This window comes from Sinocyclocheilus rhinocerous, unplaced genomic scaffold, assembly GCF_001515625.1.
Source record: "Sinocyclocheilus rhinocerous isolate Xijiao unplaced genomic scaffold, SAMN03320098_v1.1 scaffold1038, whole genome shotgun sequence".
Lineage (NCBI taxonomy): Eukaryota > Metazoa > Chordata > Actinopteri > Cypriniformes > Cyprinidae > Sinocyclocheilus > Sinocyclocheilus rhinocerous.
In genome coordinates this window covers 614,959-628,643 of record NW_015632707.1, presented here as the reverse complement: position 1 = coordinate 628,643, position 13,685 = coordinate 614,959, and positions in this window count along the sequence as shown.

Here is a 13,685-nt window from a genome sequence, read left to right as displayed (position 1 = left end):
CCAGTTTTGTAATTCTAGATGAGACACGTGAGAATATTCTGCTCTTTTTCTAATTTAAACAAAAATAGAAACAATTGAGATTACTGAGTTCAGTAAATGCATAATTTTCAAAGATGGAGTGCGTAATCTGCGAACACTGTGCCAACACTATTAATCAAACAGAAATTCCATGAAGCATTACAGAGCGAACTCTAGCAGGACTTCATTCATTAAAATCTAAGTCTGGCTCAAAGTCAGTGTCCTCAACCTTAATTCCATATTTTGCATTGCAGGACTGCCTGTAGACCAGCTAACATGGATGTGAGCCATGCAGCATTTTCTGAAGACAGAAGAGAAAGTCAATGAGAGGAGACAGAAGTCCTATTTAAAAGTAAATAAGACGGGTAATTAATTCTCAAATCGCAGTTATCTCATATAAAGGCGGTAATTCATCTTTGATTCATTTGGCCCCTGTTCCCGTCGCTGAGAACGAAGGCCCTCTCGCTTGGTTTGTGTACGGATCATTGAGAAAGACTGGGCCCCCTTGTCATTATGTCAAATTCTACCTAAGAACGAAACATTCTATTTTCCTAACCTGGTTAAGTAATCATATTACCTCAGGCTCCATAAAGTGGAACAAACAGTGGCATAGAAGTTCAGCTCCTCTTTTACGTGCCTTGAGTGACAGATTGGCTTTCATCAAAGGGGCCAGAATCAAACTTATGGAGTCATTTCGCTTTGCTAAGAATACTAAATTGATCCTCACATGCGGACCATCTGGTGAAAAGCAATTTCCACCCAAGTGTTTTAGTATTTCCTCATAATTAATTTCACATGTACATGACAAGAGCTACTGGCCTCCCAGAACAGGCTCACAAAAGCCAGCTTTGTTCCCCTCTGTCAAAAAGTACGTTGTGGTTCCTCGTTAAAACGCGCTTGTACTTTTGACGCTCGAATTGATGATGAAAGGTCCGCTCAGGAGACACAAGTCATATCTTCTGCTCCAGAAAGCATGCTGTGTTGGCCACCATTCGTGAGCCCTGTTTACACCTGGTATTCAGATGTGTTTTTGTCGATCTGATCACAAGTGGACACTGCTAAATACAGTAGAAAACGGGGTCTGAAAACTTTTGAGCTTGTCCACTTTCGAGGTAGTCGAAAACGCATTCAACCGGATTGCTTTCGTAGTGTAGACTCTCATGTGATCAAATGTGTTTGAAAAGCCACTAAAGATCACCACCTCTCTGCCTACTGACCGAATTCTTAAACATTAAACTTTGCTGTCTAAAATTGTACATTTGGTTTGAAGGCGAAAAAATGCACAAGCTTATTTAAAATGATTAAGATCGAAGGATCAGAAGAAGCCCATACATAAACCTACCCATAGACCCTTACCTCAGATAAATCAGGAAAGTGGTCCAATATCGACCGAAAAGAGCAACTAGGTGTAAACGGGAATGTGTCTCCATCATCTAATTGTGATTTGATTGACCAAAATGCATCTAAATTCCAGGTGTAAACAGGGTCTTAGATGCAAAGTTTAGGAGTTAAAGGTAAGTGAGTGAACTTTGCTTTAAAGTATATTTTAATTATTGCTCGATACAAAAATTTTAATTTCAAATACCTTTAGTAAAGAAAGGTACAGGTTCTTTATTGGCATTGATGGTTCTAAGAACCTTTTACATTGTCTTGAATCATCTCTACTGTGCAAAAATCACTCAAGTATTCAAGAGTTCCAGATGTCAAAATTTGACTTTATTGGTGGAAGCAACAAAGCTGAGATGCTTGAAGAACATCTGACCATCTCACTTGTATCTCACGCTTTTATACAGTTTTTAACCAATAGGCGTATTTCAGGTGTTCTCCTCTTTTTCTCTCTCTGGAAATTCCCCAATATTCCTGCCACAGTCACTTCATTAAGTCAGCTTGTTTTCAATGGTGGCATCCTTCTAATCAGTTAAACTTTCAACAAAATATGATTTAATTGGATTAAGGAATATACCTTCATGCGATTAGACAAACTGGTGCTCATTTAAACACTGAGTGAAAGGTGAACTTGCAATGTCCTAGTTTGGCCAATCTTCAAACGCACGATAAAACATCATATACATCATTTTTAATTGTGCCACAAAATGATCAGTGCACTCAGTGTGAGACATGGAGACATAGAGGCCTATAATCAAGGCCACAAAAGCTTCATTACAGTGGAAAAAAAGGTTCTTTAGATGATTAAAATGTTCTTCACACCAAGAAAAATTTGTTCTTTTATGAACTGTTCACTGAAAGGTTCTTGAATGGTTATATGGCATTGCTACAAAAACCCCCTTCTGAAACCTCTATTTTTAAAAGTGGGAATAAATTGCATTGAAGTGATTAGTACGCTCAAACGCACAAGTATGGTAAATTGTGTGATTGTTTTTATTTTTCTAAACATCTTCTTTGACCCCTACGATCCTCCACAATGCTCTTGAACTGAGGAGAATACAGGCCTACGACATGAGACATAACAGCACCTGCTCTTACTTGTCTCCAAACAGTGAGGTTTCTCCAGATAAAAGTCAGTCACCATCAGATTAATCACTAAAGCCACCAGGGAAGATGCTGTCCGATCAAACACGTCTGTTTGTGTAGCGTGTCTGGGACCACCTGCATGTGCGTATGTACTGTAATGCTTTTTTGCCCAAACCATTTGTAAGCATATTGTTTTCCCCAAGTGGACTTCCCCCTCTTTTGAGGTTGATGTTTCATGCGCAGTCGTTTTTTCAGACGTCTCATGTTGCCGAAGTGAGACTTGAATGGGTTGAAGTTGCCATACTCAAGTGAACAAGAATGGAAAATATGTTCTTGTTCCGATACCGAGCCCAGATAAAAGCAGGTGTCTCAGGTGTTTTGGATAACTGCTGTATTTAAAGCGGTGGAACATCCTGTTTGCCAAGTACACTCTGAAAAGCCAAGCGTTCTTCTGGTGTTCCTCTCAAAAATCAAAGTGTCCCGTTCTATTTTATCTTCATCTTTTATGTCAGCCAGCTGTTTATCTGTCTTTTCAGCTTCATTCTTAGGGATTAGTACACTCAAAAATGAACGTTTACTTCTTTTTTCTGTGAAAGATAAAAGGGGAAAGTTTTAATAATATGCTGGCCATTTTTCTGTGCAATTATAATGAATGCATACTGGCTTTTTGAAATGCAAAAAATCCAAAAGCACCATAAAATTGTCCTAAAAGTAGTCCGCTAGACTTGTGCTCTGTTTTCCAACTCTACTGAAGTCATACAATAACTTTGTGTGATGAACAGACCAGAATGTAGTCATTACACACTCATAATCTTGACCTCTGGTGGTTTGGTAACTGTTGTGACCGGATTGAATCACTGAGTTGAACTTGAGAACTGAATCAGTCTGATTTGTGCATCATTCAGATGGTTTCTGTGAACAATTCATTCAGAAGGATGATTTTATGATTCACAGATTTAATCTATTCACAACAGATACGTTTTTTTGAGTGATAAATGACAAAATGTTGAACTAAATCATGAAATTTCCAAGAAAATCAAGGGTGGTTGTAAAGCTTTTGTTGTTATCATTTATTATTTTAGTATATTTCATTTTAATATTTAATTTTATTTTAAACTATTTTTATAATATATATACTTTGGCAATATTGTATGTAAAAAATCATGGCGATAAAGCACTTAAAAATTTAAATGTATTTTTAAAGAATAATGACTTAATTTCACAAACTATCGTATTAATACAGTGCACAAGTCATATCGACCACTTTTTTTTAGTGCACAGGTCCTCATTCACTTCTACTGTATTAAAAAAAGTGGCCAGGATATCCTTCAAAAACTGATATTTGTATTCCACAGAAGAAAGAAAGTAATACAGTTTTGGAACAAATAAAGGCAGAATTTTCATTTTGGAGTGAACTATCCCTTTAAGCAGAAAGCATGACATATTCCTATTCCTAACATGCCTGTTTTGAAAAACCATAACAAGAACTTGAGATGTTGCTTCACCATCATAATCCTCTTTATTTCCTTTCTCAGGCAGCCAACTTTTCCTTTTGTTGCCAGACTAATCTAGTGCTAATAGTCCAGTTAGTCTGTTTCACTTCCACATTTTTAATCCCCGAACGGCAAGTCTGCTTCCATTGTTAAGGGCAGCAGAAATTGCATTGATCCTTTAACCCCGCTAACCCTGCCGATGACCCCCGGAAGGGATAGCATGACTCGTAGGTGATGAGTGGAGCGGTAGGAAGAAAAGAAGCCTTACAGTCATGGGGGAATCTCGTCCCAGAGAGGTCAAAGTCATGAGGGACCACTATTATCCAGATGAACTCTGTTGTTTGTGACTTCAAACGCATTTAAATACAACAGTAGACTCTCTCAGAGAACCTTTTGTGACCCGGGCCCTTTGTGCCGAGGTCTGGAGGGTGACTGGTTTCACTCAGAGCCATGACAGGTCTGGTGCTCAGAGACGTTTAAGCGTCTAATGTTACCCGAGCAGCTCCGGTATTAAAGCCTGATGATGAGCGAGAAAAACAGCGAGGCCGCTTCATTTACCCCTAACAAAAACACAAATAAGAATGAGCAGAGGGACACAACGGTTAAACAGTCTTCAATCTGGACTCCTGTTATTGGAAAATAATAGCTTTGTGAAAAGGAAGTAATCTAGAGGGCCTTTAATCAATTTCTGCTAGATGAGCGATCGGGATGAAAGCTCTGGGACGGGGTCGCCAGCTCCAGACATTGTGGGCTGGTTGGTGTATATAGGAAGGATGGGCTTTAATTTGTCTTTTCAGTGTGTCCAGGCATCTTTAAAGGCTTAATTGTTACCATAGACAGCCTTGATGCCATGTGTTTGCGGAAATGGTTTCAAGGCTCGCTGTGGTCCGAGTGACCACTGACTAAACGCCGAGTGCTGTATAGGTTAAAAGCCCATTCCAGCGCCATTACGCAAATATTTCGGCAGGTTCCGGTTTCTGTGTAACATTACCCAGGCCGAAAGCAGCAGAAGAATAAAGAGTCTGTGAAATCGTGGATCGATGTGTTTAATCGCTAACTTTAAAGTGAACGTCCGCTTTAAACATTAACTCCGAAGGCTGGTGATGCAGCGAAAGCTCGTTTCGCTTTCTTCATTCAATAACGCGACAATAAATGGCACAACAAAAACCGTTCTGACGCATTGTACCCCGAGGACCATCATCTAATCGCTCAATCCTCTCTCGTTGCATCCACAACTAATGAAAGTCTAAGAAGTCACTTTGTGCGCGATCCCGCGAGGTCCAGGGTCAGATAAACATGCATTGTTTGGTGAGACATCATTTCTTTCTTGTGGTTATGATGTAAACTCCCATTGTGGGATTTGGTGCTGAGAGGGGAAACTCGGCCTGGGTTTTGTTCAGCACACAGAAGAGCGGTAATCCCTGCACCTGAGGCCATTTTCAGGGAGGTTCCTGTAAGCCGAGAGCTATCCCAGAACATCTCAGATGAGCTGCTACAATACAGACCTGCCATCTTGAGATCCATTACCTCTGACAGGAATGTCAAGAATTCCGATGCTCTTTCACTTGAAGAAAAAAGGAAAAGCTGATAAGTCCATTGTTGCTTAAGTTTTATTTGCGATTCCAGTGGCGGGAACTGCATACGTCTGCAGGCGTTTCTGATGACCTCCATAATGTGACATGATATTTTAGCTCAAATGTTAGCAAATGCTTTGTACTGAAAATAAGTAGTTGCAATTGTCTACAACCATTTCTGACTAAATTTATCATGCAATAATTTAGCATGGTTGAAAGCAATTTTCATCTAATGATTTATAATGAATATTTGATTTTGATTGATTATGATTTTCTTGTACTTCCAGTGGCAGGAACTCCAAACTCTGTGGTGAAACTTGATAATTCAACATAATTGAGAAGCAATCATTAGCAAATGTGTTGTAGTGAATATTTCACATTTCAAGTGAAATCCTGATAACTTTGTTTCTTATGTTTTGTGCGTGTGTGTGCGTGTGTGTGATTTATGAGGACACAAATTTGTATAATGACATGGGTATGACATAGGTATTACAACGAGAAGGTGATTTATGAGGACATTTTGAGTGTCCCCATATTTCAAAAGGCTTATAAATCATTCAGAATGAGTTTTTTTTGAAAATCTAAAAATGCAGAAAGTTTCCTGTAAGGGGTAGGTTTAGGTGTAGGGTTCCTGTAGGGTGATAGAAAATACGGTTTGTACAGTATAAAAACCATTACACCTATGGAATGTCCCCACAATTCACAAAAACAAACCAGTGTGTGTGTGTGTGTGTGTCCATTGTCAGGAACTCCAAACATCTACAGACGTTTCTGATGAAGACTGTGGTAAGTCACCATAACCATTAGCAAATGGTTTCCAGTCCAAATTTCAAGTGTAAAGCTGAAATTATGTATGTTCGTTTTTTATAGTCCAGTGGCAGAAACTTGAGAAGCCATTGTTAGAAAATGCTTTCTTCAGAATATAATTTAATGAAAAAACGATAATTACTTATTTCTGTACTTCCAAAAATGCAAACTTTGAACATGCGACATAATAATCCAGTAAAGAAAAAATAATTTATAGCGATTATTTCAACCTATTTAAAGTGCAAAGCAGATAAATCCTGCATTGCTTACATCTTATTTGTGAATCCAGTGGCAGTACCTGCAAAACGTTTCCGACAAACTGCGTAACGCGATGCGTAATTGAGAAGCAATCATTAGCCAAAGCTCTGTAGTGAATATTTCAGCATATAACGAAGGGGGAAGATAAAATCATTTCCTCTCCGCCAGCCAAAGATAACATCCCATCAACGGAATATACCGTAGCCATATTTCTTCTTAAAAAGGACAGTGGAAGGGTACATGAATAATGAAGTGAAATCGCGCCAAGAGGTGCTAAATCGTTTGGTTCAACTAGAGGACACCTGTGAGTTTTGTTCCTCACGAGCGCACTTCAAAGTTCTCCAGGCGGGCTTTAGGCAGGCTAAATGTGTCTACCTGATGGACGTGCATTCAAGGAACAGATGAAAACAGTAGCTTCACTGTGTATTTGAGCAGCATGTCATGATGATCCCTAATGCGACAGTAATTGCTCCTTGATGCCTGGCTTGCCAGCACAGAGAGCAAGACCTTTCTCCCATGAGTCAGAGAGAAAAGACTCCGAAATGGGAATGTCAACGGGATAATCCTCATGTTGCCGCTGATGGATCCTCTTGACCTTTGACTTCCAAATATAAGGTGGAGGGAATATTTTACAAACAGCTCACGTTAACGATGCTTGCCTTAAATGAGAAATGAACCTTTTTAACATGTTTCAGGCGGCGCATAAACACAAAGGAGGTGTTGCAGGAGCAGTGTTACTTTGGAAATGTAATATGTTACAGATTACAAGTTACCCTACTTAAAATGTAATTACTTTATTAATGTTTCAATTACTTTATTAATGTAACTGATTACATTTGATTACTTTTTTATTACTTTTCTAAATTTCTAATGTTTTCAACTATTAATCATTTTTAAACATGTAAACCCGGCAGGGTTAAACTTACAATATGTGCTCAACACTGATAACTGTCAGACTTTCGAAATAAATTAAGATTATAATATTTTAATTTTAAAGGAGACATTGGATGCAAAGTATCTTACTCTACAATGATACAAATTCACTCCTTTTTTTTAATCCCCCAAAAACCTAAACAGGATAAGTCTCAATTATCAAGCCATTTTGATTTTGGAGTGAAATCTGTATGTGAGAGTGTGTGTGAAAAAATCAGATGTAACCCCCTTTGTAATCCTTAACATTTTCATAAGTAACTGTAATTTAATTACAACGTTTTTCTTAGTAACTGTAACTGATTACAATTACTTTTATTTTGTAATTAAATTACGTAATTCCGTTACATGTAACTAGTTACTCCCCAACACTTGTGCAGGAGGCGTTTGGCTTGTTTGAAGATGACCGCAGATGAGTTTGGCATGCCATCCGACTGAAAAATGTGGGGAGTCTTGCTATAGGGCGGCCTGAAGCATGTGGAGAAGACTTGAATATATATATATATCTGAGTATTTAATCTCAAAATAGTGTGGGACGGGGATCTTTCAGTGGTCTGAATTCCTTCTCCATGTGTGAGAAATCTGCCCTCCGCAACCTGCAGTTCAAAACTCGCAAGTGTAACAAATGTCTGTGGATTAGTTGGCTGTAACCATGGCTATAGAAACAGGAAGGAACCACAACTCCAAAAGCACTAGAAACGTCTAAACTTGCAGGGCATGGCAGAAATTCAACTGACACTCGATAAAGTGTGCGAGACATTCAAATATTTACTTTTATTCCTAGCTTGGAAACAAATTTACCATAGAAGAGTAAATTACAACCCATAAATCTTATTTCCTCTCACTTCTTGCCTTTTTTTTTTTTTTGTCTGTCGGGCCCCCCTTTATATGATTCTTCATTTCAATATTAGCTTTTTAAATAATTTTTTCATCTTTCTGGAGAATTATGGCTATTTTCATTCCAAAAACGTCCGTGTTCATTGGTTTGCTTGAATGTCTTCCTTTCAGCCATTGCATTCATTACACCAGTCATTGTGAAAGACATTTTGATTGGCTCTTGTAGTTTTTTTTTATTTTTTTAATTAACCTATTGTATACATGTTTTAAGTTATTTAGCATCCCTCCTTATTGTCTGCTGTTCATCATAATAAATAAAAAAAGTCAAAACTTAAAGCAAAAATTGACAGTAAGCTATGCAACTTCAAAATTGCAACTAATAGTTTTACCCCAAATATAAACATAGTGGCATGAGTGGCATTTGTTAAGGCAAGCAAGTGACAGCACATTTTGTGAGCTAAATTTATAACATTTTCTAACAATTTAACTATATAAGCAGTGTGAACAACAATGGTTTGATGCAGGATGTATCCAACAGCTATTCATATAATCAATTAATTAGATTTTTATTTTTGATTAATAAGACAAAAAAAATATAAATCATATTTTTATGAATTTAAAAGATAAAAAAAATAAATAAAGAATTATTTTTATTTTTTAAATTACATTACATTTATTTATTTGAGCTATTTTAGTTTTTATTTTTATATTTATTTGTTTATTATTTTTATATTTTTTTTATAGCTGTTGTTGCAGCCCTACTGGACATTCTACCAAAAAAAAAAAAAAACTATTTACCACATTTCTTGAGTATCTCTGTGCTGAGAGGAGCCCTCCAAAGTGATCTACATTTCAGCATGCATGGAGGGCTCTGGGAAGCCATGCCAAAAAATGTCAGGAGCTTGTCAGCAATTCTTCTGATTTGTCATCAGGCTTATCAGATTTTGCAGTGCATCTCCTTCCTGAGTGTGAATGGAAAAATGGAATTCATTCATTCAGCATTGGAAACTGTATGGCCGCTTCGAGTATGTGTGTCTTTGCCTCTGGATAAACAAAAATGGATTTTGAAAAATGCCAGATCTCTTCCAGATGGTTTGACACAACACCTCGCTTTGCCATTTCAGCCCTGCATCTGAGATCACGACTCAGTGTGGCACTCTGTGCGCGGCGTCCCTTGAGACATGTACAACAACAAATCATTTTTCACAGCGATCTTTTGTTTAGCACTAACTTGCCGCTGAGATATATGTGAACTACTACAACAAACAATTAAAAACCATTTGAACATTAACTCATTTATCAAGATGTTTAAACAAATCCAGTGGCTTATTTACTGGGCTACTATAATGAGTAGTTAACCAAAAAATGAGCATTTTGTCATTTTTGGTTTGTTTGTTTGTGTTTGTCTTTCCAAACCCTTTCTTTCTTGAGTGGACTGTACTGTTAAAGTTCAAGTTGCTTTTTTATTAAATTAATGGAGCTTGCAGACTTCAAAGGGGATATAAAAGCACCATAAAATGGTGCTAAAAGTCATTTTTTTATGGCTGTGAACATGAACAACTCTAGTTTTTGAGTCCAGTGTTTTTAATGAATCAGTTGATTGAATAATTCATTCATGAACTTTACTGAACTAATGATCCATGGCTCTCAAGTTCTCACTGGAAAGAAAGATTATAGTGAACATAGACTTTAAATTCAGTTTGCACTTGAGAATATTTGCCATATTTACATTCATGGATTTGGCAAATGCTTATGTCCTAAGCAACTTGCTTTGCTTTCAAAGTATATATTTTATCAGTTCATGCATATTGAACCCATGAGCTTGGCATTGCTGGCACCATGCTCTACTATTTGAGCTTCAGGAATGCATGCATGCAAAAAATAGACAATTTTTTTGTAGTGCTTTTAAAGGAATAGTTTGCTGACAGCTTATTAACCTTCAGGCTATTCAAGTTGTGGATGAGTTTGTTTCTTCAGCGGCATATTATTTGGAGAACTTTGAATGTGTGGATGGGTGCCGTCAGTATGAGAGTCCAAACAGCTGATAAAAACATCATAATAATCCACATGACTCCAGTCCATCAATTAACGTCCTGTGAAGTGAAAAGCGGCGTGTTTGTAAGAAACAAATCCATCAAGACATTTTAAACTTAAAACCTTCTGGTCAAAATGCAAGTCCTCTGTCCATAATATTGCTTTCTTCAGAGAAAAAAATCCTCTTGCTTGAATCAGGAGAGAAATATGCACAGATTACGCACTGTTTACAAGCGAAAATGGTCCAAAATAGTTCTGAACAAATATGAATTTGATGTGACAACAGACTTTTTCACTGAAGGAAGCGTTGTTATTATTATGGACTCATATTTTCGCCAGAAGCAATGGTTTAAAGTTAAAATGCCTTAATGATGGATTTGTTTCTTATAAACACGTAGCTTTTCACTTCACAAAACATTAAATTGATGGATTAGAGTCATGTGGATTATTATGTTTTTATTACCTTTTGGGGACTCTCATTCTGACGGCACCCATTCACTGCAGAGGATCCAATGGTGATGTAATGCTAAATTATCCAAATGTACATTTTGGACGGCCTGAGGGTGAGTACATTTACAGCAAATTTTCATTTTTGGGTGATCCACTTCTTTAAGTCCTTTCTGAAGCTTGAAAGATTGCGTCCTCTTTCTTTGAGATTGCATTGTGATTGCATGACCAAATTATCTCCTTTTGTGCTCCGCAGAAGAACATTATCAGGTTTGGAAAGGCATTAGGGTGAGTAAATGATGACGGAATTCACATAAAACCGAGCCACATTTCTAATTTCTTATTACAAAAGTTTGGTGCCCAGAAAGAATCTCGCAAGTAGCTCTTGTACGGTTTGTCTCTGTATAATGTCAGAAACGTTTGCCGCAGAGCTCTGCTAAAACTGCGGTTTGAGCCAGACTGCTGTGGGACAGGAAATGTCTGAGCATCACTGGATGAGAGTTCGAACCTGCTGGTCTAAGCAGTCCAGAAGTATGGACTGTCTTCACTGCCTTTCCTCACTTTAAGAACAAGTTAAAAAGGAAAAAAGGCTGTGGATTTGTGATTTAGCACCATAAGAATGTGCACATGTGTAAAAACAGGAATATTTATGTTCGAGCAAAGGCGTAAAGTGATGTGTGACTGCTATATAAAGGCTTTGTTCGTTCACATCTGTAGCCATGTCAAGGTAACGTCACTAGCCTAGTGGGTTTTTTTTCACTGCTGCACCAACAGTTTGGTGCACAAGCATGCAGTTGGCTCCAAAAAAAAGCCTTTTTAGTTCAATGAAATGAAAAGTCTGAATTATAAGGAGCAGCAGCACTTTTAAATCAATGCAAGCAGTAATGTTTAAAGTCTTATTTGCAAAGTGCGTAGGGGACATGGGAAACGTGTGCCACCAGAGCTGCGCTCACGTGCACAGACGGCATTACACAAATTCCTCCCTAATTGTACATTTGACATCTTTCAAAGCCGAAGAAGTGGCAGTCCAGCAACAAGGAATCTGGGGATAAGGCGATATACGGACCACATCCGTCCCGCTTCTCCCGTGGGCTATTTAAAAGTACAGTAGGCTGTATTTTCCGCTGCAAAGCCAAGCACCCACCCTTCCGTCCTTGCACCATATTGGAAACAGATGCCGTTGGATGCAAGGCCCGGCTAATTTAAGTGGACAGGCCAGATGGAGGAGAATGATTGCACACTACCCCCTGTTGGCTTTCATTTCGTAAGGTTTCAGAAACATGGCAGAGGTCTGCAGAGAGGCAGTGAAGAATTGTTTTACTGTTGAACGTTTCAGCCCCGTATAGCACTGGATCCAGCGTGGGTAGCCGTTTCCTAAATTAGACTGTCCCACGTACAGGCTTTTATTGCTTTAAGCACTCAGAGACTAGCATGCAGATATGCAGGAGTAGTATAACCCACTGGTTAGTGCGTTTGCGTACTGTATGTTGTATCCACCAAACTTTTAGTTTGAAGTTATTTTTTACTTTTTCAGATGTGGCATTGGTCATTTCATTTAGCAAATCATTTTATTTCAAGGAACAGGTAAAAAACCATTCACTGGTGCAACTTTGTACATCATTTTAGAATTTTAGGAAGGCATTATGCTAAATGCTGCTGTTTACTAGGTTTTTTACTCTGTTATATACAGTAAATTAGCTTGTTTTGTTGTTGTTGTTGTTTTTGTCAGTTGTATTTAGTTTAAATTTATCACTTCTACCCACACCACGCCCGTTTAAAACACCTTCAAAAGCATATAAATCATGCTAGCATGCAGATATGCAGGAGTAGTATAACCCACTGGTTAGTGCGTTTGCGTACTGTATGTTGTATCCACCAAACTTTTAGTTTGAAGTTATTTTTTACTTTTTCAGATGTGGCATTGGTCATTTCATTTAGCAAATCATTTTATTTCAAGGAACAGGTAAAAAACCATTCACTGGTGAATGAACATTTTTCTTCTTTTTATCTTCTATCATGTAGCATATATAAATAAATGCTGTACTTTTGAACTTTCTATTTATCAACAAAAATGTGCCACAGTTTCCACACAAATATGAAGCACCACGACTGCTTTCAACATAGATAATAATAAGAAATGTTTTTTTTTGAGGATCAAAAAAGGATCATGCGACAGAAGACTGGAGTAATGATGCTGAAAATTCAGCTTTGCATCACATTTTAAAATATATTCAAATAGAATACTTATTTTAAATTGTAATCATATTTTACAATATTACTCTTCTGACTGTATTTTTGATCAAATAAATGCAGGTGAGACTTCTTTAAAAAAAAAAAAAATCTTTTGAACCCCAAACATTTGAATGGTAGTGTTATATATACAGTACACACACACATGTGTGAATGCATAGAAATATAAATAGTATTGACTACTTTAATAGTGCTGTTTTGACATTTTTTGAGCTTGACAGGCCCAATTCCCACTTGCTTTTATGGCATAAAAAAGAACAGCTTCTGCAAAATATCTTTGTTTATATTCCACAGATGAAAGAAAGTTTTCCATTTGGGTTGAACTATTGCTTTAAGGGTTCCGCAATCTAAATATTAAGCTCCTCTAGCTGAAATTAAGTCCAGTAACCGAGCATGTATCATCATACGCGTGGTTGTACTATGTAATTTGTGCTTGTGTGTGCGAGATAGAGACAGTTAGCTCACTCGGTGAGGTCTGTGGAATAATTGTACGGTGTACGCACATGCCAACGTCACTACAGCAAACATTTGCTCGTTTAATTCTATCGTAACCTGAGCCGGGCTT